This window comes from Hippocampus comes, unplaced genomic scaffold, assembly GCF_001891065.2.
Source record: "Hippocampus comes isolate QL1 unplaced genomic scaffold, H_comes_QL1_v1.1 scaffold62, whole genome shotgun sequence".
Lineage (NCBI taxonomy): Eukaryota > Metazoa > Chordata > Actinopteri > Syngnathiformes > Syngnathidae > Hippocampus > Hippocampus comes.
The window spans coordinates 720273-742872 of record NW_017806062.1 but is presented as its reverse complement, the minus strand read 5'-3'; the positions used below and the strand labels follow the sequence as shown (position 1 = coordinate 742872).

Here is a 22600-nt window from a genome sequence, read left to right as displayed (position 1 = left end):
GTTGACAGTTTGTGTTTCAAGTAGGTGGCACGAGAAGAAAAGATGTTTTCCATTCTAAGCAATAAAGGGGTTATATTTCGGAAAATTCACTTTTTCATGGCTTGTTTGGACACGGTTGGGTCTTTGGAGTGCCCGCCCACGGAAAATGTAACTATACAGTATTTGCATTTCGCCACTCTTTTTGAAAAGTCACAATATGCAACAAGATGACATAAAAACCTTGGTTGAATAGGAAAATAGTAATTGGTGTCAAGTGAGTGGAGTGATACAGCTTGACTAAGACAATAAAATATTTGAAAGCGGGGGTGCCGCTAAGCTTAGCGTGCCGTGTGAGTGGGGATTCTTCGCCTCATTTTTTGCACTCATAAAATCTGTAAGCCATTTATTTTGAGGGTAACATTGTGAGATAAAAATAAAATGATCTTGAGCTGTTCTGAGATCATCGGGATCATGATCAGTTTGCCACCCTCTGTTTACCTGAGAATGGAGCCGCTTTTAGGAGAGGTGGCCAGAGCAACCTGAGGAGAAAATATGTTTTTGTCCAAATATGTCCTCGGCAGGGGCGTTCTGGCCATCGGGAATTTCGGGACAATGTGTTATGTTGATTTTCCCGAACCCCCTGACAGTCGCCACTCCCCCCGTCACCAATTAACTTTCATCGTGTCACCGAGAGGTGAAAGGCTACTCTCCTTGCATACACATACACAGAGGTATACAACGCCACAATCGCCCCCCCCACCCCCCCATCATCGTCGACCCACTCGCCACCTATCACTCCATATATCATTCACGTGGCCCCACCTAAGTAGGTCAATAAAAAGCTTGAACATAAATTCTGTGGACCCAAAAAGAGGACAAGTCTCCACGGCAGCTTCATATTTTTAGGGCAACCTTCTGCCACAAGGACATCGCTCGTTTTGCAGCCGGACACACATGGAGAAATGAACAAATTAGGCCTCCGTCCATAACCGTTTGGAACGGCCGGCCAGTCTCATGAGAAATTAACGAAGTAGGTCGCAATAAGGTATGGTCAAAATAATTTTGTAGAAAAAGAGCAACATTTTTAGTCAAACTTTGTGCAAGGGTAACGCTGCTGAACACTCACGGATGAAACACAGATGTGAACAATAATTCGACAGCCTATTCTGATGCAATTTTTTTTTGTTTTGTTTCAAAAAGACAAAATTTGAGAAATTTCTCCTCACGAATATATTTTAACCGTGAGTGTAATTTAATTTATTCAACGCAATATAATCCATCCATCCATTTTCTGACCCTCACAAGGGTCGTGGGGCGCGCTGGAGCCTATCCCAGCTGTCTTCGGGCAGTAGGCGGGGGACATAATCCCGAAAAGGACATTTTGTAGCATTTCCTGCGAAATGTCCATTGCCTTGAATGAAACGTTCATACCGGCCTACATTGCGAACCGCCACGTCCGGCATGTGAAATTTCATCCCGTCAAACAGGCCATCCATCAGGGAACTTAAATACGTGGATGTGTTACGATGCAGGGATTTCCGCATGACTGCAGTGTTTATTCTTTGTTTGATTTAAGGAGGTGTTTTTTTGGAAGGTATGCGTGGGGGGGGCGGAGACCCTTCGGAACTTTAACTGCACAAAGGGTAGAAAGCAGGATTTCATTTCTGCAGTGTTGTGCTGCTTTCCTTCACAATAAAGTCAGTGTGAAACACATCTAAGCTTACTGCAGGGCCCAAATTAATGCGGGGCAGTGAATAGCCGACGCGGCCATGCGGGTCAAACCCAGCGAAACCAGAGCTGCTAACTAGAGTCGTTAAGATGTGAACTACTCGAGACTTTTGACTTTTGAGACTGTGAGGGTAACGAAGTTGATTTTTTTTTTCTTCAGGTTTTAAAAAGAGTACTCAGTTGCATTCAAAGAACACTAAAAACGGAATGACCATCCATCATGTCAGCAATGTTGACCCATGTGCTGAAAGCGCTCAATTTAGAACACGGGCTGAAACGATCCCGACGATGAACACCACAACCAGACTGAGGGACTCGATTCACCAAGAGAAAAGGTACATAAAAATTGAGAAGCTCAATACCATGTACAGTGATGTCTCAACTTACGATTCACCCGACACACATAGACAGATGATACAACAATACTCACCGGCATATATTCTTTATCCTCCCTGGTCGCCAAGGCCTGCACATCAGAAGGCACAGTGCAAAGTCAGTGAGCATTGAAATGTAATTGTGATACACAAATTGTTTAATTCATGACAAGCTATGTAATTATGCTGTTACTGTATAGAATTTTTACAAGACTGGGGTGTACTATTTTCCAATTAAAAAGACCCCCCAAAATTGGTGGTGATTTTTTTAGAGGTCTGGAACAAATTCATGGCATTCCATTTATTACAGTGAGGAAAAATCATTTGAGACAAAAATGTTTTAAGTTATGAACATGCTCACGGAATGAAATAAACTCAAGGTCAAGGCACTAAAACACACATTCTTTATTTTAGGGATAATGGGGTTGGGTCAACACCACTGCCTTCCAGGCAAGAGGTCCTCAAGACTGTCTCGGATAGATTTCAATGTGTTTGTTTTCAGTCTGCTCAATTTTTTTCTCCATCACTCTTCAGCATGCATTACAAAACAAACAAACAAACAAAAAACACTCAGCCCTGAAACTTGCTGTTGACTAAAAAGACATCACAGTGCTTCAGGGCTGAGGTAGCGAACAATCACGGCTCACCTGTTTTCTGGATTTGGTCGCGAGACGTTTTCAAGACGAGCCCCTTGGCACTCTGATGTCATTTTCAGTCAACCGCAAGTGGCAAAATGGCCGCTCCCTGAGATAGATAAAAGTGGAAGGTTAAGCCACTGACAAACAAAGTTTAAAATTTGAATTCAGAGATACGTTCTTGTACCATGAAACGGAGCCTGAGGTGCCACTCGCGGAACTTGTATCACACTTGACACATCACTGTGAAAGGAGTGACAAGTTAGGAGGAATTTTGGTTGTGGGTGTGAACAAAGGTGTCATGGAGGTGGGGTGGGGGGTTGTTTGCAAAACTCATATCCTCTTCCATCTGGGCCTCATTGAACGCAGCATCACCAAGTCTCATCTGAATTATACAACGCCGTTAAAAACATTTCTCCATATGAGGTGCTCATTCAGGGGGGTCACGTATCACATCATCACTGCCAGGTCAAGCTTTAGAGTTGCGATTTCGGGCCGGGGTTGAAGTGCCCCTCACAGGCCATTATGGAGGTGACTAGAAGGTTGAGCTTTATGGACCGAGCAGGCAACGTTCCACAGAGGAGGTGTTCTGATATGAGTTCTCTCTCGGCGGCAGTGGGTTTATTGTTCCAGTGAAAGGGGAGAGGATTGATGTCTATAGGTAGCAGGGCCGCCGGGGGGCTGGAATGTATCATACGTCCGTCTCCTACTCATGAAACCAAAAAGAAAAAAAAAAGAAAGAAAAATCACAACACGGTGCTCCCCATGTGGTCCCCCCTCTCGACATGCGGCGTCGTGTTACGGTGGGATCGAGCCGTCGCACGCCAACCGGCTGAGCGTGGGACAAACAGTCACGTGGTCTCTTTGGAGGAGGTCACTTTTGGTGCTGACTCATCTTCCGCATCGCTTCGCTCCATCTTGACCAGTGTTGCCACAGTTACCTTGAAAAAGTAACTTAGTTACTCTATCGATGGGTGCCGGACAAAGAGCCCTTTACTCTCGCCTCCGCACCTATTGGGAAATTTGAGTCTTTCATGGATCTCACATTTCAAATTTGATTTAGAATTTGCCTCACAATGAGGCCTAAGATGGCTTGAAAGCATATTTTTCAGCGAAGTGGAACTTCACCGTGATGACCCCCCTCCCCTTAACCTTGCAATGCACATGACTCATAAACTACAGAAAAGCCACAGCATGTGTTTCACAAAACCCAGACTAATTTTTTATGCGTATACTAATGTGTCGCCCACGTCAGGTCGCCTTCCTTTGAATGGAAACTGCACTGAAAACGCAAGCCCCCCCCCCACCCTTCGCCAAATGCAGGCAGACCTTGGTCGGAGGAACTTTCAACAGGTGGCACCGGGGGGAGTCGGGGGGGGGGGCGTACAGTATTACCGCGCTGACCGCAATGATGCAATGGAGATGTGTCGCTAATTTTGAGTGGGCAGGAAATTGAGGTATGCTTACATAAGGCCAAGGTGTTTACAGGCATGAACATCAGCAGTTTTGGTCTTATACAAGATTGACTGAATGTTCAAAAACAAAAAAAAAAAAAAACAAAAAAACAAAACTGAACGTGGCTTTTAGGCTCTCCCCTACAGCTGTGAAGATGCAATTACGTCTTTGTGAATACTGCACATGTGATACAAGCCCAAAAGTCTGAAATGGAATGTTAGCGCCATCGCAAGAGGCTAACACACACACACACACAAAAAAAACAATGGGGTCCAGACGCAACGGGGAAACGGATCTTTTTGACTTCTGTCAACATTATTGAAATGCCAGAAATAACAAGAACAACAACAAAAAAAGTCTTTTGTTCTTTGGCGCATGCGTAGGTGCGAGCAGCAACTGCATGCCAGCTGTGCACATGTGTGCGAAAAGCGAGGAGGATGTTTTGAAGCGCTACCTGGCCGTGGGCGATCTGTCCGAGTTTGCTGGCATTTGTGGAATCTCTTTGTACGTTTTTACGGCGGCCTGTCCAAAGCAATCCGGGGGCTGAAGCTACAAAGGGCCTCAGCTTAAAGTGCTCATCATGTTACCTTTGTTGCTTTACAGAATTCACCACTTGCACAAGCTCGCCATAACTCAGCCGGCGCTTGAAGGCGCTGTGCTCTACGATCCCACCAAAGAAAAAAAAAAAAAAAAAAGTCTTTTTAAGCACGGCTGTCGCTCGTAAACACGCGCTTGAGTGCCGGCGCCGCGCCCGTGTAACGTATCAGCTCATTCTAATCCAAACAGCACTCTCGGTGGCTCAATCAGCGCTGGCGTTGCTGGCAAATGCATTCTCCAAAAAAACAAAGCTCCGGGCCCGACCGTGATCTAAAGGCTACCGGCCCTGGTTTGATTTATTATTGTGGGAGTGATTGAGCCTAAACACACGCATGCAAACACAGACGCGCACAATAACCGCAGTCTTGAACGCAGCTGCACACATGGCATGTCAGAGGAGGTCTCAAATGAATTGGTCAATTGTTGGTAATCATGAGATCTATATTCCCCCCCAACCGCTTCCTCCTCTCCCCTACCATCATGCTCTCACAATCTGGCTCGCATTATGGCCGTTCCCCAGGGGGGAAGAAAGAGCCCCGATTTTTTTTTTTTTTTTTTTTTTTAGAAGGACATACCTGGAAGTCTGTCAAACTAGAGAAATGCGGGCGCCCTCAACGACCGCGCGGAAAGCAAAAGTATAACTACGGGAGGAAGTGGCGTCAACACCGCCGCAGAAAACTCTGGAAAACGAGTCGCGTTGAAGACAAACGGAACGTTTGGGTAAAGTGGGGATGGAGCATCGGGAGTGAACACGCTTGGAACATCTTGCTATGAGTTAGCATACCGACTATTAGCAGGTTCGCATTTTATCCAGTCTCGAGAACATTTTTCTTTTTTTAATGGTGCGTGGCTGCCAGGTAGGATGCAAAAATGTAATGGGGCAGTCTTAACAGATGAAAATTAGCATATTCAAATATGAAAACACGTCCGTTCCGTTGACTATCAGATACCAGAAACTGTAACTGGTCGTACCCGCTTTTACTAATCGCAAAGCATCAAGAGTAGTCTGAAGGGTAAGAACGCCGCACAGGCCTCCAGCCAGCTAATATTCACAACAACAGGAAGAACGCACGGCTCATTTTGGATCAAGTGTTGCTAAAAATAGCGCTGCAAACATTTAGCTTATGTAACACAGGTTCGTTCTCATGTTGCCATGATTTTCGGAACATTTTCTCTGGCATTCGATGTCAGAAATCAGAACTGCAATTTGCTGCTTGACGTTGTCAGAGTAGGAAATATAAATATAACCAAGTCAACAAGTAAAGGCCCCATCAGAGTCGTACGTAAATGACTTTCAGTTTATAACCGGGGCAATTTCTCCACTCGGCAAAGCCCTTTACGCTGAAGCCACTGGAGCTGATGTGAAATTCCAACCGTATATTTCTATGAGAGAAACCCCAAACCAGAACTGTACGCTAAAACGCACCATAAAAGTTGTTTAAAAAAAACAATGATCCCTTTCAATGATTATCTCAGCAACAATCTTATCGATTCAGGCCATCCTTCTCCTAATGTGATTGATTGACTGGTTAGCTTTTAAGCAGCTATGGGGAAAACCACCCAAATTGAAGACAGACACCGTTTCTGGCCCGAGGTGAGCTCTCAAGTGCTGTTACAAAGCACACGAAATGTGAACATGACCCAAGTAAAACTGTAGCTTGTGTTCTGCACACAAAATGTCTTTGCGGTGGCGGCGGCGAAGGACTGTGAGGATTAGAAATCAAATGTACCCCCCTGGGGTCTCATTGATGGTGGGCTGCCACTGTTAAGGCCACATTAAATCTTGGCCCTTCCCACTTGGTTTTACCAGGGTATCGCTTTCAGGCCATCACACAGTGAGCCCCGACTGATGTCTTTTGAAAGACCCCCCCCCCCTCCTCCCCCACACACACTGAAAAGCGATTCAGATGTCATAAAATATCTCAAGTCTCGACACGGACACTGCGATATGACACGTGCGCTTCTAATCTGTGATTAAATGTGGAGGCACATTCGGCCAACAAGAGTGTAAATAGTTGGGAAGGAGAACAAGGCCCGTCGCGCGCAACCCGTGTTTGCTGTATAACGCTATCCATCCATCCATTTTCAACACCGCTTATCCTGAACAGGGACTTTGGGCAGAAGGCAGACAAAACACCCTGAACTGGTCGCCAGTCAATCACAGGGGACATGTCAAGACAAACAACCACTCACACCCACATCGTGATATAACTCTAATCATCAAAGTAAAGCAGCCCTGCTTAAAATTTGGGAGGCTTTTCACCCGTTTCAGGATCTCGGCTGAGTCGGTGCACCTCCCCTTCCTCCTGCACGCACCCGAGATGCACTAAAAGTCAAACCGAAGCAAACGAGGATTCCATTCGGATGAAATTCTCTTGGAGCACTTGGCAACAAATTGAAACACCAATTGCATCATCAATACTGCACATATCCTACTAGATCGCCATTTCAATTGTGACGATTAATCTGAGAGCTGTATATCGATTCTGACACTGTCGTATCAAGATCACTGACTGATTTATTCTTTGCTACCCTCAAATATATGCTCCAAAAAGGCAACGGCTCACAAGACTGCCAAATGCGGGAACTAAGGGGAAACAGCTGGCCTCCTTCTGTGACATGTTAAAAAAAAAAAAAAAAAAAAAAAAAAAAGCTTCCAGCACCTGTAAAACTCTTTTGTTCACTCCAAAAAAAAAAAAGTGGTTTTGTGAGGCTTACGTGCACACCTGGCTCAGTCAAGTTCACTGAGTCTTTGCCAGACGTTAGCACAAACTGCAGCTTTGTGTCGGACTGGCTGGCACCGATGTGTGGTACAAGTCCATACAGATTTTTGTTTCTACTTTTTTTTTTTTTACTTCTGCACGTTGAGTAGACATCGTCAGTTGACTACCTCAAGGCAAGTAAAGTACTTCCACTCTCCATAAAGCATGTGCTAATGTTATACTGATGTTAGCTCAAAATGCTAACGAAGGTGAGGCGTCCACAATTTTACAAAATAATATTGTGGCGCAGATGACTCGGCTCACAGATAAAGAAGGTCTCAACAAGCAATGACCAGTATGAACATATTAGCGTCTTAAACTGCAGCAAAGTCAGCAGTGAGTCATGTCTTTAATTGAATGTGTGGTTGAAAGCATAATGTGCTAAAGCAGTCGCTACGGACTCACGCCTAACACCTGGTGAAGACGGTACTGCACAGCTGGCATATTTTTGGCTTCATCGTGATACCGCGTGAAGAAGTGGCTCACTGTGTCCACATCTAACAGGCGAGTCAGCACTGAGTTGGGAATGTTTGAAAGGCGCATTTTGTTACAATTCCGTGAAGCGTGCGTTTGCGCTATCCGCGTCGGATCCATCGTGCCCTCGTTTGGCCAGCGGCTGAGCGCGCCCCGTTGGAAAGCTTTCCAAAACCCAAACAAACGCGGAGATATCATACCCGCGGCTGTGCGCCGGCGTGAAAATCGGGACCATTTGACCCGAAATATTCTATACACATGGTAACTTTCCTCTTATTGGATCAGTTGTGCACCCCGCAAGAGTAATACCGTCCACTTTAAGAGGCAAAGTTGTCTATTTTTGAGTCGAAATTGGAGCTTAACCTACTTTGTGTTGGCTTGACTGCAAAATGGGGCAAAGTCCGCTTAATCTTTTTCAAACTTTTTGGCCCTCAGCACCTCTCTAACCGGGGTGAAAACCTTTTGCTGTCCCATTTTTCTTGCCTACTCAGCCGCAGGGGTCAACGCATGCCGTCTTTCACCCAAATCGCCACCGCTTTACGTTGGGCTTTATTGCCTGGTTTGGTATGTCTGGTATGTCCACAACCGCACCTATTCTCTCCGTCCGCCATACAAAGGCATGCCCGGGCTCGCACCGATGGTTTTCCTCCCGAAAAGTGAGATCTCGCAGACATGGCCAGATAGCATTGAGTCAACATCTGTCACCTCCCGGGATCTTCTTTTTTTCGGCAAAGCAGGTGAAGCCCGGAAGCCACGTTGGCCTCGCCGCTTCGCGTTCAGGGAATCACGTTGCCGCGGTGTTGATGAAAAGACACATTCCTCCATTCCTCTCGTCACCTTTTTTTTTTTTTCTGCTGAGGAAGCGGAGAAGTCAGCGCCCGCGGGGCAGAAACATAGCCGGCCTTTTGGATGCTGGGAAAGAGTGGAAGGAGGGTCGTAAATCCCAGAGAACCCAAAAAAAAAAAAAAAAACGACACTGAATGCATACCTTACCTTCAGAAACCCAAACACACACACGCACACCCACACACACACGTGCATATATTCCTGCTTCTCCGGGTGGAAATGATGAACGATGTGCATGAAACGATCCTACGCCTCTTCCACCCATCCCCTGCATCGCATCTCGAGGTGGAGATTCGCTTATGTTTTAGTTGTCTCAGAGGAAGCATAAAAACGAAGTGTTTGTGTATGTGTGTGTGTGTGTTTGTGTGTGTGTGTGTGTGTGTGTGTGTGTGTGTGTGTGTGTGTGTGTGTGTGTGTGTGTGTGTGTGTGTGTGTGTGTGTTAGGGGTCCAACGTGCTGTGGATTTTACTGTCCGTACAAAACAAATGCAACGGGAAGACTTTTCTCTTCCTCTTACCTGACGACGGGTTAGTCAGGGAAAAGGCTGGGATCCTCTGCCAAAACATCAATCCTGTGGCTCGACGATGGATTTCCTTTCAACTGATTTCCACAGGGCGATAAAACATTTCGGCGGGGAATCGAGACACTTATGAGTGTCATTCCAGGACACTTGGCCGCAGATGAGAATTGTTCTGTTAAAAGAAAGAAAAAAAAAAAAACAGTTCTCAAGTGCGCGGCGTCACATGGTGCATAGCACTTCTGCATCACAGATAGAAATATTCCGGGTTCTGATTTTGTGAGGGATTTGCAAATTCAAGTGTTTTTTCCGCGAGTGCTCTGGTAGCCTCGTACATTCCCAAAGCATTCATGTTTGGGAATGCTCATTGCCCGTTTTGTCCGGAGACGTTTGTATAAGTGATGGGTGATTGGTCCTCAGTGTACCCGCACATTTCGCCCAAAGTCACCGGCCTTAGATTTTGGATAGCCTCAGCACAGTGGTTCTTAACCTGGGTTCGATCGAACGCCAGGGGTTCGTTGAGTCGGTCTCAGGGGTTCGACGGAGCCTCTGCCATGGAGGTTAACACAAACCCGACTCAACATGTCAATTTGTTATGACACACCCGCTTGGCCATCGCTGGCTGCGGATGATCGCATGACATTGCTTGTCCAATCAGTGCTGCGGGAAATTTAGTTCGCTCAGTCGTCAACGTGTGACTGTCTTTGTAGTACGTCGTAAAATTTTAAAAACTTAAGACTGTATTTTTGTCTTGAATTTGAAAAAAGTCATATTCGTGTTTTTTCACTAATGAAGTGTTCAGTGAATGTGCATATGAACTGGTTGGGTCCGGTACCTCTAACAAGGTTAAAGAACCACTGCCTCAGCAGTATAACATGAAGGGGAGATCGGATGAACGTCCAAAGTGATCTGCTGCTCTCCAAATCTTTGGATTTCAAGGAACTTGTCATGTTCTGTCATCAGTCAGTTTGCGCTTACCTGTATTTTTCTTCTTCTCTTTCTGTATGGTGCAACCGGGAGCGATTGGTCATCAGCTTCCAGTCATCAACTCTCCGCCCACACAAGGAAGATGCCAGATCGACTCCCGCCTTGGATCTCGTCTCGCTCCAGTCATGTTTTTTTTTTTGAACGACCCCTCTGTCGGATACTCTTCACTTTATGTCCCTATTCCCGCAGGTTCTGGCCTCCTTCTGGAAATCTTTTGTTTGCTTTCAGCCTACAGCTTAGATTTCTGTTTGTTTGTTTTTTTCCAACCCATTTGGTCGTGCTTCATGTTCTCCAATTTTTGACGATTTGTGTTTAACTCTTTTGTTAGGGTTTTTTTTTTCTTTCTTTAATTAATAAAGACTTTTTGTTTATTTAAACAAGGCTCCGTTCCTGCAGACCTAAAACGAATTCCAGGCTTACGTGAAGAGTCGTTGGAGCGCCATCTCGTTTTCACCGCCCAACCGTGTTCCTGCACATTTGCCCTCGCTGCACCCGACAGCTACTTTACACGGCGCTGGCCAAGCGCTCTGGAAAGGCAGCCTATCATTAGCGAACATGGCACAGGCACAACGTTTAGACGATTAGCGCGGCTCGATCTGTGGGTTGCCAAGAACGCGAGGACAAAAGAGAGGTCCCATCCATTGCCCGGTGTTGTGTGCGCGGGGGGACGGATTTGACGATATCGTGACGGAACGCCTGACTCATCTGTGCGAAAGTGTTTCCTTGAGTCGCCAATTTGCAAACCGCTCTCTCCCCCCGTTGATTGATGCTCCTTTGGAACGTCGTACCTTGCAGCGGCAGCCGCTCGACATGTTTGGCGGCGTTGCGGGCGACATGGCGAATACGGACCAACGCACTCGTGACGCAGGCTGGCCAGAGGAGCCGCGGATGCGGAATTATAGAGTAGGGCTGAACGCTCGCTGCTTAAGCTAAAACCACCTCATTAGGTCGCGGTGACGGCATTGAGCCGGTGTTCCAAGCCCTCCTCGCATGTCCGCAGAGGAAGTGGAAAGCAAACACTGTCATCTGCATCCATTCACGATGGTGGACAACACAGAAGAAATCGGGTAGGGTTTCAAATTAGGTTTTTGGTTTTTTTTTTTTTTTTTTTTTTTTTTTTTATGTGGGTTTTAACACAAGCGGTGAGGGAAAACCTGACTGAACTGAAAAAAAAAAAAAAAAACAACACCAACCTTCTATTACTCCATTCCCATCTATGGACAATTTAGATCACAAACTCAAGGCCCGAGGGCCAGATCTGGTCCGCCACCTCATTTTATGTGGCCCTCAAAAGCAAATCAAAAATACCAACTTTCATGATGCTGGCTAAAATCTCTACCAACATTTTGAATCCTTTATTCCCATCTACGGACAATTTCGATCTTTCATGAAACATGCGTGAAGGAGGAAGCTGTAGTACCTGCAAAAAAACCCACGCAACCATGAGGAGGACATGCCAAGTACACTTCAGTTCGCACCACCAACCCCAGAATCGTCACTAACGCCCCCCCCCGCCCCCCTCCCTCCTTGTTCCACCTATTTTGCAAGCCAGCGTTCGGCTTTTAATTATGGCGTGAAGCCTGAAGGGGTACTGCTGTCACGATACTTTTAGAATGTGTTGTTCCCAATGCCGATCATAACAAAGCCATAACTCTTTGCCATTTTGTTTTGGCTTCCTTTTTTTTTTTTGGAGCCGACAGGAATGTCGCGTTTGACCTGCCTCAACAATTACCCCGGAATTTTGGGGAGGGGAGAAAAAAACTGCAACACAGCTAAGTAAACAGGGAAGGTCATTATTTCCCAGCAATGGCGACTAAGGAAATAGTGAATTATTAGAGGGTATCGTATTTGAAAAAAGAAGGGTCCAGATCGTGCCAGTTTAACTTCTCTAACGGAGTACAACTGCAAACAAGATTGATGGAGAATGACTGTCGCAGTGTTGGGAAATGTGCCTTGGTCACACCAGGTTCAAAGTGGGGTTAAAGTGGCAGCAATTTAGGTTTTCAAATTGGGGTCAGGCTTCCGAATTTGGGTTTCAAGATAGGCTTCAGGTTTCATATAAAAAACAAAAATAACACTTCCTGGAGGCAACGTGTTTCAAAAGGTTATATCCATGGGCTTTGGACGATATGCTGAAACTCCACCCCACTGGTTTGGGTTTCTGGTGTCTGTCTGATTTTTCTGTTTGGGTGGAGCGACTTAACTCGTAGGTGTAAAGTATCTCGCCGGCGTGGTCGCATCCATCCAGCGCTGACTGCACGCGTGTTGTTCCGCGTCCACAGTGGCGTTACGTGGCGGCGAGGTCACTCCGGGGTGAAGGCTGCTGTGAAGACAGCGTACAGAGGTGTTGAGAAGCATCCCGTCGCCACGGGAGCGCTTGCTCGACCTCCGCCACACCCGAGGGGAGACGCCCTGTCTGCAGGAACAGCTGGCCAGGAAGTCTGGCAGAAAAGTTTTTTTTGGGGGGGGTGGGGGGTGAAAGAGATATGAGCCGAGACGAGTCGAGAAGGAGATAAATGGAGAGGCATGCTGCAAAAGGCAGTTGACAGTGGCGACTAAAAGGAAGGCAAAGACAGACAGAAGCCTGAACAAGGGGCCCCTGTGTGCAACAGACGGGATGAAGCTCATAAATCTTCAGCGCTGGATTTATTTTAGTGGAGTCTTTGTGTCAGCCTCTGACAACAGAGGAACGTGACAGACGCACGGAAGCACTTGATTGTTTTTATGGTTTCCTCAGACATGAGTGACACATGACCTGTGAACACTTGAAGGCCGTAATCATTGCTTGATTTATGAAACGATTCCCGCCCATGGAAGATAATCGAGGCAGCGCGGTGCCTTAGTGGTTGGCAAGTCCGGCTGACAGTTTTAAGATTCGGGATGTGAACCTCGGCCGCGCCCGGCCTGCTTGTATCGGTTTTCTTCCTCCCTTCCAACAACATGGATCTGAAGCCCATGTTTTGGGATTCTGCCGGCCATCAAATTTAAACTGCAAGTGAGTTGTTTGTTTGACGGCGCTGATGTGAGACTCATGTTCCCCTCAATTTCGTATTCATTTTAATATCCGGTGCCATTAAAAGTGTAAAACTGACTGATGCAAAACAAAACATGAAATGCCTAAATACGCTATCTTTGGCAATCCAGCACCAGAGCCTGTGATGGGATTTTAAGAATTGTGAAGAAAAGCTTATCTAAAAAAAAAATCAATAAAAAAATCCAAATCAGGGGTGCCAAATCGCATGTCCATTGCAGGTAACATCATTATGGTTTTCCTCAGAGGGCGTTTATGACTGTGAAAAATCAGAAATGTAAAATCATTTTTTGATTCCATCATTGCACACTATATACAAAATCGTTATCGTATGTGTTTTCAACAGCAACTAGAGTGAGAAATTAAAAGTCATGGAAAAGAGTCACAACATGAACATGTTAACCTCCGAACTGAGAGGCAGATGTGATAAACCATTTATCTGATGTGCCGCCAGTATTTTTTTTTTTTTCTGTAAAACGGAAGGGTACCAAGAATCTGACCTGCGCTGGTATATTAAAAACAAACATGTTTCGACAGAAGAATTGACTTGAACATCCTCCAAAAGTCCAATCTTGGCAACCGCTTTGCATTCTCCATCTATCTGACGTTTGCATCTCCATTCCGACTCATTACTCGACTCTTTACAAGACAACAAACCTATTTAGATCCGGCGTGCTGGCTGCACGAAGCATTTCGCGCCTCCGCTGACCTCCTGCGAGCGTCTGCTCACAAGCTGCCGTCCTCAGGCTGGCAGGGTCTGCTGAGTTCAGTTTTTTTCTTTTTTCTTTTTTTCTGTTCAAGTTTGTCAGTGGAACTCGAGTGAGCAGCCTCCTTGTGGCGGCTATCCAGAAGAACTGGCCTAGTGGGCAGACTGACAGCATGAGGAGGCGAGGAGGGAGACAAGAGGGGGGAAATGATAAAAACAGACATGGGGTTCTATCAGTTTACACACACACACACACACACACACACACACACACACACACACACACACACACACACACACACACACACACACACATTGTACTTTTCTAAAGATCGTGTCTTATGAAAGAAAAAAAACGATCACATAAAAGCAAACACTCATACAGGAGGATGATTAGCACATGTATGACACATGTACAATGCTACTTTCTAATCCTGATTTTTTTCCCATCCCAATCATAAAATCTGTGTTAAGTGCTCAGGAATTGTTTTAAGTGACATTATGAAAAGCTAAAAAGAGCGATGCTAAATATTGAAAATTATGTTTGCATCCCGGTCAAGTGAAGTACGCACATACTGAAGTGTGCGGCTACTGCTCTTATAGTGGGTGCCATGCTCAAGATAACTGACACAGCACAACAGGGTTATACTGCATTGTATAAAAGTTTTGGGCTCTTCATTGGAGTAACTTTTGATTTTGTTATGATTTTTGTTTTGTTAAATTCTGTTTGTTTGTTTTTTTTATTAGAGTGGGTTTGTTAGATTTTATTAGTTTTTATCTGCTTCGGTTTAGTTTTTATTACTTTTAATATTACTTTTACAATGAGCAGTTTTTTTTTTAAATATATGGAGTATTTAATGAGCGACAGTGAAGAAGTAGTGCGTGATAAATTGAAGACAAAATAAATAATAAATAATACTCACTCAATGCTGCAGCAAACAGATGGGCTCAAATGCGTCGGAATGGCCTGGAAAAACCCATATCAAAGTCCTCTGTTGATAGAAAACTGCTCGACATACCAGAAACCTACCCAAATAAAACACACAATACATCCAAGAAATGAGTACTGCTTACTTCCTCTCTTACCACCGTCGTCCTTTGAGACAAAGCATCATGAAAAGCCAAATACACATGAGGAAGTCTTTCAACGGCGGCTGAAATGAGGTCGAGTGAGTTGTGAACGTTCACATATGATGAAGTTTGACTCAAATTTTGATGCATTTCCACAAATGTATGTTCCAACGTGAAGGTACAGCATATGGATGCAAAAAGCTTCACTTTGTCTTGCGGGCTGGTGAGAAAGGGGCATTTTTTTTCCCCCTCCCGTTCCTGAGGTCCAAGTGAGCGGATTTATTTTCACGGTTCTCTCGAGGTTGCTGCGTGGCGCTGGTAAAGGGTGGGCGTGTGGGTCACTGTTTTGCTGAATTTGAAACATTTGAAGTATCCGAGACACCCGCCACCACCCCCTCACTCCGCCCCCGCCGACCTCTCCATCCCTGTTCCACATTAGAGGAGCGGTGCGTCAAAGTGCATCACGGTTGTCAATGTGGGTCACACAAACTCTGGCGCCCTTGATCTCATTATGTACAGTAATTTCCCGGCGGTCACTCGCTGTTAAATATCGATCAAAATGTAGCAGTACGTAAGCTTTGAGGGAAGCTATCCTTTTAAGTGGAGCCCACTTAAATCATCGGATGAAACCTAAATCAAATGTGTTCATTTCAGTTCACAAGAAAGCCACTCCAAAGGTTTCACTGAGTAGAACTTAAAAATGTAAAATATGTATCTGCACGCGCTATGACTGATCACGCAAATTTGTAAATATATGATTAGCGCACGGTGTTCTCGCGTGTCAACTGGCTTAAGTGTACTTCCAGTGCACTTAAAGTTTTCAGTATTATTTTTAGACTGTCAAGTCCAATGACCATGACTTGGTATCAGTTACTGGTGCCCTTGCACGAGCAACATACAGTCTGGACGCTAAGGGGGGGATCTACTGCACCAGGGGGAGTCTCATATTCTTCCGAAGACTCCAATAAGAGCACAAAAAGGCTCCAGATTTGTTGCCAGCCTGTTATTTGGAAAAGTAGCCGCTGGAGGGGTCAGAAAGGTCACCAAGTTGGCAACATTTCGTCGTCACTCACTTTGTCACAAAGCCCTTGTGTGGCCAATGGTTGTCATGGTAATGATAGCCATAGTTGTCCTCCGCATGACACTGAGCCATCCCCCCCCCCCCAAAAATGTCTTGATTTGCTTCAAGCCCACCGCGCTCCAAATTATTGTGCAAATGAACTTTTCTCTCTGATTTTTAGAAAATAGTCTCGGCAAACGGCACTTTCATTGGAATGTTTGCATAAAACCAAACAAAACAAAATTATTCTGTAAGCGTTGACTTGAAAATTATGCTGTCATTTGCGCACACTATTCATAAAAATCTGAGAAAAACCTCATTTGCATAATTATTTGGAACACAAAGTATATGGTTTTACAATGAGAGAAAATATTTTTTTTCATGAAAAAAAAACTAATTTTTTGACAAGTTTTAATTTTTTTTTTACGGACTTTTAACAAAGTATATTTTTTCCACAAAAGAATGATTTTAGCTTGCAAACATCACATGACCAAACCTCAAAACAGGTGAGCTGTGACAGTCGTTACGTGAGACTTTCGGCACTGTGATGTCATTTTCTGTTTCTCTTTTTGAGGGGGATTTTTATTCGGTGTCTGCCATGGGTGAGTAGCTTTACTTTGATTTGCCGATATAATTCATAGGGTTACTTTGTAATTAAAAAGTGTGCCTGTAGAGTTAATGAAGGTTTCACATGTTAGTACCCATAAATATTTCAAATGACGGGGACAGACTGCAACTCATAAATGATTACAGGGATTGAGAGGCGAGATAAAAAACCCACACACAACAGCACCGTGGTGTGCCATGGAGTCAATCAATGTCTTCCTGCGCAAGCATCCGACAAGAGGCTCGTAAACAACCGTCACTTCAGCTGGTTCGCAGAGATGGGTGATCAGCGACACATTCAATGCGTCCTTTGTCATGGGCACATCTGGATTGAAAAAGGCGCATTCTGGACGAGATGAAGTCAATAATAAAAGATATAAAACGTTTATTTTGGTTTTTGTTTTTTTTTTTGTGAGCTTCAGAGAGGGCATGGTTAGGTCACCACACGCAAACTAATAAAACTTGGTATGCCTCAACACACACAAAAAAATGCTTGTTGTATTTATCAGTCTTGACAGAATTCATTAAAAACAAAAAACAAAAACAAAAAAAAAGAAGGAAAAAATGTCCTTTGTTTGGAAAAAAGAATGTATGCCATATGGTGCGCTGGAACTTCCAAGGTACCCTGCAGGACATACTCGCTAAGTAATTCATCGCAATACACTTTTCCACTGAGGTTAAACAAGCCGCCGGGAACAGCGACACGAGCTCAGACCGACACGTGAGTCACTGCTGGTATTCGCCGCTCATTTGCCATCTCTGCCGCGCCGTTGCCGTGTTGAGACCCAAACAGTAAATGTTGACGGCTGTCTTTTGTCTGTGAAAGAAGTCTTCATCTCAGCGAGGCTACGCTTTGAGCTCACGTTACATTTGGCGGGAGAAAGCGGGTGTTTTGTGATTTGAAACAGGCCCAATTTGAAACAGACCCACTCTCCTTTTTTGAGTCTAGGCCACTTACCATAATTTAATTGGGACTTTTTTTTTTCTCTTTGTAGCACTGACTCTCACTGGCTGCCGGACTTTATATTTAAAACTCGTCAACAGCTTGCTTCCTAACCAGGTCGCTAAATAGTGTGATCTGGGAAAAGGTGCAAACACACTTGAATACAGACACACGACCAAGAACGAACATGAAGTTCAGCTGACCTGGAGAGTTGCACTCAATCCCCAACTAGGCCAGTTATTATCAGCCTCGTGTTCCCATTCCTCTTCTCATGGGGTTGTCTGACCTGCAAAAAAAAAGGCAAAAGATGGATCAGTGTTCACCACAAAACCCTTCTTAACTAAACAGGCAATGTTTTAAGTAAATGTGAAAGCCACAAATCAAGCAGGCATTTCGTTTTTTTGATATCAATACTAACAACAGCCTGGGGAATGCCACATGCCGTAGAAATTGAACTTAACAAACATTACTTACAAAACAGTGACAGTACTGTAGTGTGGAACAGGAGAGCAAGAAAATAGACACGCAGAACACATACAGAAAATAGACAGTTGGTGGCTAGTTAGCAGCTAACATTAGCGGTGTGCTCCACTGTTGTTGCCTCTCTTGTCTAAACACAACTTTAATCGGCCTTCTGCTTGGAAATAAAATCAAACGAGTCCTCTGTCCACCACTGCGTTATCTGCGCGTATGGACGCAAGTGGGAACCAAACCAGCATTTCACCTGCGATAAACATCGAACATGGCGTTAAGGCTTATCCCGTCGCAGGTGTCTTGTCTTCCCGCTATTCTCGTCTGTCAACGACACCGGGATCCATCTTCAGCGGTCGGAACGGGAGCGGCGTCCGAGCAGGATGTTTGAGAATGCTGGGAGGCCTGATTGTCAGCCCTGACCTGCTTGCGTGTGCCTAAGCGTGATGGATGCAAGCCCTCGGCCAAACCAAATCAGTCATGGATAGATAGCGAGCTAGATAGCGAGCTAGCTAGATATTTAGATAGTCAGAAGGAGACTTAACTGAACAGAAACGATGAGAAAACAACCGCAGAGTTGCATGAATAATGTCAGTCTCACAAGAAGAACGGATATTACAAGGCACAAATACATTCTTTTAATACACCCCATTAAGCGACATTTGTTCCCTTTACCTTTAAAATGTCTGTAGCCGTTACGGCAGTCTTTTTTACTTACGAAATTGAAACTTCACTGCTGTCAAAATCACTTACGATTCTCGTAACATGAAGACTTTTTGAAAGAAACTTAATACTTTGCACAGTATTGCGTGTTATAATATTATATTTTTTGGGTGGAAAAAAAACGAGACTTTATTCTTGTAAAATTCTAACATTCGTCTCCTAGAAACTTCAGGAAATTTTCCTCTCATGTTGCGGCCTTATTTTCATAATAGTACGTCTTTATTTTGGTAAAATCCAGACTGTTCAGGTGTCACTAGATTTTCACTTTTTTTTTTTTTTTGGGATGCTAATGATAACTTTTCCTATTTAGTCCTCGTGGGAGTAGCAAAAATGATCTTCACCTTACCTCTTCATTATGGAAATTACTACTCTATACTTGTAACATGGACAAGTGAGGACCTTTTAGTCGATGGTAGAACCATAGCAATGATGAAAATGGCTCGCTGGTGGACCCCAAACACCTGCCTGACAGCTGGTAAACATTTACAGAACCATTTGACAATCTCAATCTCCTGACTCATTTTTTCACACTTCCCGTCAAATCGCACACGCACGTAATGAAACGCACATGCCTTCAAAAGCTTAAAATTTTGCACTGACGCACGTTCATCAGGTGAATCACGGACTGGGCAAGAGTGCACGAGACGATCTAGCCATACGCCACGACGACGACGACGACCGCCACGCCGCTAATGATGACGACTACCTGAACATTATAATGACAGTAATCTGGCACCACTGTAATTCTCGCACCTCACGCTTAACACTCAAAGCCAGGCTGGCAAATACACGCCACGCCGGTAATAATAACACATTTGCATTCCTGCTCTCCTCCGGGTGCCAGATGAAAGGAGCACTTTGGGTCTATTACTGCAGGCCTGAGTATGCATTCATCAGCCTGCTACACCTTGAATGTTGAGGTGGGTGCCAGAAGGGTCCCTCCACCCCAAAGGCAATTGCGGGGCTTAGCTAATGGAAACATTTAAGATTACACTTTAATTGACTGAAAAAGCAGTAGGAAAACTCGTCCATCCATCCATTTTCTATCGCGCTTGTACTCATTAGTCGTGGGTGAGCTGGAGCCTTTGCCAGCTGAAATTGTGTGACGGGTTGCCGGTAAGTCAGAGGGCGCCTTACGCACGAGTCTCTGTAGCACAATCGGTAAGCGCGTTCGGCTGTTAACCAAAAAGCTGGTGCTTCGGTGTTCTGGTTTTGCAAATGTCCGTATTGTGGTACCGATGAAGGTGAGCGTAGCATCTGGCACTGCCGTGTTGCCTGTCAGTCCGTTAATTTGGGTCAGCGAGAGACGATACGATTCAATCATACTGAGTCCACGAGTCACTGACGCAACGGAATCGTCTGAGTTGGTGTTTCTGGTGAGTCCGTTAAACTGAATCAATCATCTGACTCTTTTCAGTGAGTTTGCTAAGCTTAGCTTGCAGGTTTTCTTTTTTTTTTTTTGCGGTGATTCCGTTTATTTAAATCAAACAACCCAAAAAAAAAAAGAATCATTTTAAAACGATGCCTATTCCGACATTTGGAAATTCTGATGACCCATTAATCGGCCAATTGATTAACAAAATACAAAATGAATAAAATAACTTCTGGTCCCTTAATGCTCAAACAATAAAGATATTCATGACAGGCAGAATATTTGACTGTTTTATAATGCTTTGTGTAACGTGACAGTAGAGAGAACAATTTGTGAATATTGCCCTATTTTTGATGTCATTATCTTTTTCTTGTGTTGTAATATTTTAATAGGTCAGAAAAAAACAACAATCAGCAAAATAAATAAATAAAGTTCCGGTTTTAAAAGAGAGAATATGGTTGATCTGACCTTCCCGTTAACTTGAATTAGTGTAACCGTTCTGATAATCTGTATCCGCTGTGTTGCTGCTGCATTGTTTCTGTTTCTATTTGAACCAAAAAAAAAAAAAAAAAACGAATCATGTGAGTCTGTGGCGTTTCCCTTCCCGTAGGACTCGAATCATTATCCAAGAAGATTCAGAACCTGTACATTACCCGACACAAATAGCCCCTAACTGTTTATCACCAGCTGCTCCTGAAATGAAATGTTCCATACAAGCACCCTGGAGGTGTTGTCATTAGGTGGTACCATGGCGGGGAGGTGGGGGGGTGCGCTCCAGTTTATGTGCATGTTTAACTCTTTCCAATTTGGCAGCAAAGTTGTGTTTACACAGGGGCGAGAGGGGGGAAAAACACACACACATATACACACACACAAGTGCAATGACAAGAGGCTCTGTCATGCACTGAGGAGTTAGCATGAACATGAACGCAATAGCAAACATCTTACAGTGCTCAGGAAAATGAGAGGTCACCCGAATGCTCCACGGTGTGCGCACCACTTTCCGCTTCATCACCTCACTGCAAAAAGCACGGAAAAAAAAAAAAAACACCTTCTGTGCGCCTCCTTGGCCCGCGATGATGCGATGCAAGGGGATCAGTGCATGCAAAGGCTTCATTCATCACTGTCACTCGCCTTGTGTTGTTGGGCCAATCCCCACCACCACCCACCCTCAAAAAGCACATATAGACTCCTGTAAAAAAAAAAGAGGGGGTTTCCACTTAGCCAAGGCTCAATAAAAAGCTCCAATGCACTTAGTGAGGCATTAATTACCCTCACTTGAAGTGAAGCAAAACCCGGTTTAACTCAACATAATGGACTCTGTCACCACATGCACACAAGTGGCTTTTACATACTGTACCTGTACATGTGTGAGGATTAGCTAGCACACTCCCCCACCTTGTTTTTACGATTTTCTGTTTCATGAATGCCACAGAGTAAAAGGGAGCCGATGATATTTACTGCAAATCGTATCGTATATATACATATATCAAACCTTAAAATACCTTTTTTTTCTTCGCAGTTTTGCGAACCAATGACTTCACTTTCACTTTCCAATTTTATGGACCAATTTTTTTTTTTTAAGTTCATCCTGGAGCAAGGCTTTTACCAAACAATCGAACTTATGAGAAGGGGGGAAACTCCATTTTCTTGTTGAGAAACATTTTCAGTGGGGAAATTTCAAACACAAATATACATTTCTAAAGCTGAATTGATTAAAAAAAAAGACAAGCTCTATTGTGATATCATTTTGAAAACAAACAACAACCGTGATATTATAAATATTCAAAATACTATATTAATATATTTTTAATCTTCTGGACCACTCCCCTGAGTGATGTACGCTGTAAGGTAACATAATTCATATCTGGCCTGTTTAACGATGTGTGAAGCATTACTTTGTTTAAAAAAAACAAAAAAAAAACCCCCACTCCTAGCTTTTTAAAATTGCACGCTATTTTGTTGCTCAAAGTTGGACACGCCCCGCTTTAACGTGGTTCCAGCCAAACTTCCGTAAAAAGTGTACTTCATCACCCAAGCATTTACTTCCGGTCTTCAATGATTCCATATCAATCTTAGGTTACTTTAGCAATTAGCATGGCTTCTCCATTTTCTGTTAAGTCCTCCTTGTCATCGCTTTTGTGAGAACGACACTGGCCAGACGTGTAGCTTATTCGCTGCCGTGGGGGAGATAACTGACGAAGGAGCAAGTCCGCAGCATGTTTAGCCCCACTAGTAGCCAGCCGAAGCTCGTTGCTAGCTA

The 22600-nt window shown here is 44.4% G+C and overlaps 3 long non-coding RNA genes across 4 annotated transcripts; all 3 read right to left on the bottom strand.

The window, feature by feature from the left end:
* Nucleotides 1-2137: 2137 nt before the first annotated feature.
* LOC109529853 (uncharacterized) lies at nt 2138-4275 on the bottom strand. The gene is made up of 3 exons (XR_002170897.1): nt 2904-4275; nt 2729-2825; nt 2138-2173 (listed from the first exon to the last, which is right to left on the bottom strand). It is a non-coding gene; the product is annotated as an uncharacterized LOC109529853 (long non-coding RNA).
* A 3323-nt stretch (nt 4276-7598) lies between these two features.
* On the bottom strand, nt 7599-9825 carry LOC109529820 (uncharacterized). The gene is made up of 2 exons (XR_002170893.1): nt 9368-9825; nt 7599-8916 (listed from the first exon to the last, which is right to left on the bottom strand). It is a non-coding gene; the product is annotated as an uncharacterized LOC109529820 (long non-coding RNA).
* A 2220-nt stretch (nt 9826-12045) lies between these two features.
* On the bottom strand, nt 12046-21523 carry LOC109529814 (uncharacterized). Of its 2 annotated transcripts, none has more exons than XR_002170892.1 (5): nt 21389-21523; nt 17975-18057; nt 17016-17153; nt 15015-15058; nt 12046-12677 (listed from the first exon to the last, which is right to left on the bottom strand). It is a non-coding gene; the product is annotated as an uncharacterized LOC109529814 (long non-coding RNA). The 2 variants fall into 2 exon arrangements; XR_002170891.1 differs by lacking the exon at nt 21389-21523 and adding an exon at nt 18496-18809.
* Between the last annotated feature and the right edge of the window lie 1077 nt (nt 21524-22600).